General features: G+C 39.7%; 1 long non-coding RNA gene across 1 annotated transcript in view; it reads left to right on the top strand.

The window, feature by feature from the left end:
* Positions 1–2565: 2565 nt before the first annotated feature.
* LOC102021615 overlaps positions 2566–4607 on the top strand; it is a 64343-nt gene continuing 62301 nt past the window's right edge. Inside the window, exon 1 of the long non-coding RNA XR_259181.2 lies at positions 2566–2598. This is a non-coding gene — a long non-coding RNA (uncharacterized LOC102021615). The remainder of the gene's footprint in view (positions 2599–4607) is intronic.

Genomic DNA, 4607 nt, shown 5'->3' with positions numbered 1-4607 from the left:
AGTAAAGGACCTGATGACTTCGCTTGAGACTTTAAACACATATACTCAATTAAATGACTCAGCTGGAATCAACACAAGTATTTCAGTCCTTAAATATTTAAAATTTTGCCTCTGCAGACATAAACCACAGGAGTCTGTCAACATGACTTGTCTCAAGAGCTTTTACAGAGAGCCCAGGCTAGTGAAATAACCATCAAAGAATTATATTAGATATCACTTCATTCTCCAGGTTCCAGCAATGTGTGAAGATGGTTGAAAAATCCAAAGGCAGCAATAAGCCTAGAATGAAAATTAGCTTCCTGACCTTCAAGTCCTTTTACCTAAAGGGAATCTTTTGATTTTTTTAAATGTTGTTTTTAGTGGTTTCTTATATTCTCAAGTCTGTATTTCTATTTCTTCCCACTCGTACGAGATACCTAGAGCAGTCAAATGCATTTTTATTTTGTCAGTCTTTATTTTTATTGGTCCATGTTTGCAGTGCATAGTTATTACCCTCATGGGGAGTTGGTGGGTATACACAACACATCTTGATTATCTTTACTTCCTCTTCTCCTCCTGTCCCTCCTTCTTTCCTCCATCTGGTTTCCTTCCCACTTGCAAAAGCTCTGTCTCTGTGTTTCCTCTTTTGGGTCCATAATTCTAAATGATAAACTCATGCTCCTATTTTCTCCAGTTATTAATTTAGACATCTAGCTATGACAGATAAAAGTCCCGCCCTCTTATCACTTTACTCTTTTTCCTATCCGTCTCCTATTATACGTCATTATTTTTACTAAAGTCAATGCTTAGTATAAAATCATTACAATTTAAATATATACCCTAGAGCTAAAGTGTATACTATGATACATTTCCCTTTGTGTCACTAGAAATTTTTCAAATGTTTTTACTTGTTACACCTTGCCTTGGTTACTTTTCTCTTGTTTCTGAGACAAAATACCTGACACCCAGAATTAAAGAAGGAAAAGTTTATTTGGTTCACAGTTTGTGGAGGTTTCAGTCCATACTCAGCTGGCTCCAAGACAGAGTGGCACATGGCACAGGGCAACCTTTCATGGTGGTGGAAGACAGCAAAAGCAACAAGAGCAAAAGGGAGGAGTGGCAGGAAGCAGCCTCTTCCTCTCCCTTACGTATGCAAACTATCTGCTCCAGAGCTGTATAGCACTCACACCTATGAATCAAAAACTCTAAAAGCCCACCCTATGACTGCATGTGGCTTTGTGGGGCCACCCAGACACAAACCATAATGCACCTGCTATCCATGTATCTTCCCCACCCTGCCCTCAAACAAATGGTATTGTGATATCAGCTCTTCTACTGAGTAGACTTTGCCTGAAGACATCCACTGATGGCCCTCATCTGTCATTCTGCCGTGGTTATACAGCCAGTTACCTAGGACCCCTCATTGCTGTTCTGTTAGGCTGGCTCTACTTTTCTTCAGGTTTTACATTTTCCTCTTTCTCATTTTATTCCTAACCTTAATGGAGCCCATTCACTGGTAGAAAAGTGTACAGAAATGCAAATGTCTTAACCTTTGCATATATGAAGATGTCATTTTTCTGAGAAAATATGGGCCTCAAACTTATGTTGCCTCCCCATCTTGCAGGAGCTGCTCTACTGTCCTCAAATTTATAAAGCCACTTCTGAATGAGACAATGTCAATGCCACTCTCAGCCTCCCATCTTTTTATAACGTGACCTAATGTTTTTACTGGAAATTTTGGGTGTCTTCTCCATTTCTGTGGGTGTGTATTGATGTGGTATTCCTTCATTTAGTGTGCCGTGCGTGGTAACCCTTTGAATCTGGAAGCTCGATTTTTATTTTCCTCCATTTGTTTCTTGACTTCTAAAATTGCGCTGCAGTCTCTCATCCACTGCTATACTTTATACCTGGATGTCGCCCCCCCCAAGCATCATGAGTAAAAGTAGGACCTTTGGAAGGTGATTAGATTATGTGGGCTTATAGCTGACTTGCTACTGGGGGTGTCTAATCTGGTTGGAAGAGGCCAGTTACTGGCGGCGTGGTCTGGGTGGGCTTAGCCCCTGACTCTCTCACCTCCTCCTGTCCATCATGCCATGAGCAGCTCTTCCTTTGTCATTCCCCTCTGCCATGCAGACTTGCCCTAGAGCAACTGTGCTATGGACTGAAACCTCCACAAACTGTCTATCAAAACAAACATCTCTTCCTTTAAGTTGTGGGGCTCCTGGTTTGGGTGACTGAGAGTCCAAAAGCATGGTGCTGACACCTGGTAAAGGCCTGGTCACTGCATCATAACATGGTAGAGAGTAACACGTGATGAGAGAGAGTAGAGTAGTAGCTCAAGTCTCTCTTCTTATTATGAAGTCACTAATGTCATAATGGGTCCCTCCTCTCATGACCTCATCTAATCCTAATTACCTGCCCAATGTCCTACTTCCAAATACTATTAAGATATGAACTTGGGGGTTCAGTTTCCAGCATGTGAGCTTTTGAGGGAGATGATGGAGACCACTACAAAGCAGCCCTGAGCAGGACTTAAATTAATCAATGGGCCTTTTATGTTCACTTGTGAATCTATCCAAGGCCTAGGCTCCTTGTCTGGAAATGGGCAGCAGACTTATGGTAAGCGAACCTCTGTGAGTCATTACTCCCTGCTAAAGCCTGTGATGGTGGATGAAGCCAGAAAGCCTCAAAGGATAAGACAAGATCACAGCCAAGGACATCTGGATCCATCCTCAATTAGATAAAGACAATAGCCTCAGGCATCTCACTCCTGGGTGGATTAACTTAATCTTTATTAAGGATTAATTTAATGCCATACTTGGAGAAGTCCTTGAGTGATCCTGTCCTTCTTGAGTACTCCCCTCCCTTCTTCTGATAGCCAAATAAATATGGGCCACCCAGAGAAGGTCTTGGCTTTACTCCTGAGAGAAACTCAAATTCTATGAGAGGGCTTTGATCCTACTGGAGCCCTGAAATCATTCCACTCATCTCTTTTTATTTAGCCTTCACCATATACTCATTCAGGAGATTGTGGACCTGGTCAGCTTCAATAACTAAGGCATATTATTAACCTGTTAGGGAGACACATTCAAACCAGAGCAATACAATATTTTTCAACAAAATAAAGTGTTAAAACTCTTACTTTTATAGAAAACAAGAATAATTCCAACTGGCCTTAGGAAATCATTGCTTTCATAAAAATGAAAAATCAACAGATTGATCAAGGATAACTGGATGTAGATGTACAGAAATGTCCTTAGAATCTGCTTCTCTTGCTCTTTGCTCAGCGCACACCTGTGGAATATTATTCTCATCTAAATTTTTTGGGTGTGCCAAAAGGAAATCCCTTTTCCAGATTAAACAGTCTGTGATCTTATACCCATCCCTGGGCCAGTGCTATAATATGGGTGGGAGTAGTGAAGCCACGCCCACTCAACCACATGAACGCAGTCACATATAGTTTGAATGGAGGTGGAAATAAAAGCACAAACCAAACCTGACATGTGAGGTTATGAGTTGGAAAAACCTTAATGAGAATGATTAGTAAATGACATAAAAAATCAATGAAGTGATGACAAAGTCATAGAACAAAGTGACACAAAGCTTGTATATATTTGCAGAAATGCTGGGCTGAGGTAACTCTCATGCTGAAATTATAAAGAAAGCAAAAACAGTTTTTGTGTGCCCTACATAAAGATAGACCAGAGCTACATCCTTGCCTGGGTATGTGCTTAAATTGTATATTGAGTGTAGAAAATGATTTAATTGAGGTTAATTTTCCTATGCAATGCATATATATGTCTTTTTCATCTACCCAGAAATGGATAATAAATTTGTAATTACATTTGCTTATCTATCCAAGTACCATACATATAAGCAATACTAAATTGAGAAAATGGTGAACTTAATCACACTTTATTTGAAATAAAGTAAGAAAATAAATTCATTAAAAGAAAGGAGTGGATATTCTCAAGGCTCTGGAAATAGAGTTCTAATTAATTTATAGATTTAAAAGGCCACTCTGACTCAGCCTCATAATTTGAGTAATAAAACTCTTCTAATGGCTTTACAGCAAATTTACAAAATAAATAAGCAAACTTAATCAAACCATAGTGCTTGGTCAATACAAGCGTTTTTGTTGTCAGCAATTTACTCTATCAATTGAGAGCTGTAGCCATGAATTTGTGAAGCTACGTGCCTCGTATTCCATGAATATGTTAGTTGGACTCTCATAAATGCATTCTCTAGCAAATTGGGTAAGACATATCGTTAACAATCAGCCGACGTGAAAAATTCTTCCTCTTCCTCCATCAATAGACTATTTTCTAGAGCAGTTTGAGGTTCACCGTGAAACTGAGAGGTTAGAGCAGTTTCCCGTGTGTCCCCTGCTTCTGCACGGGCTGAGCCTCCCTATCGTCATTTCCCACCGAAGGGGTACATTTGTTACTATTGATGAATTACAGACACACAGTAATCGCTCGAAGTCTCTATCTTAGTTAGGGTTCACTCTTGGTGTATCTCCTAGGAGTGTGGACACATTATGATATGTATCCACCAGAACGGTTGGAATCGTTATTTTTTTCTCAATTCAACTTTTTAAAGTGGAAAACTTTTTTTTTTTTTTTTTT

Source organism: Chinchilla lanigera, unplaced genomic scaffold (assembly GCF_000276665.1).
Source record: "Chinchilla lanigera isolate Chin_1 unplaced genomic scaffold, ChiLan1.0 scaffold00002, whole genome shotgun sequence".
Taxonomy (NCBI): Eukaryota; Metazoa; Chordata; class Mammalia; order Rodentia; family Chinchillidae; genus Chinchilla; species Chinchilla lanigera.
The sequence above is the reverse complement of the archived record's forward strand: the minus strand, read 5'-3'. Positions and strand labels throughout refer to the sequence as shown.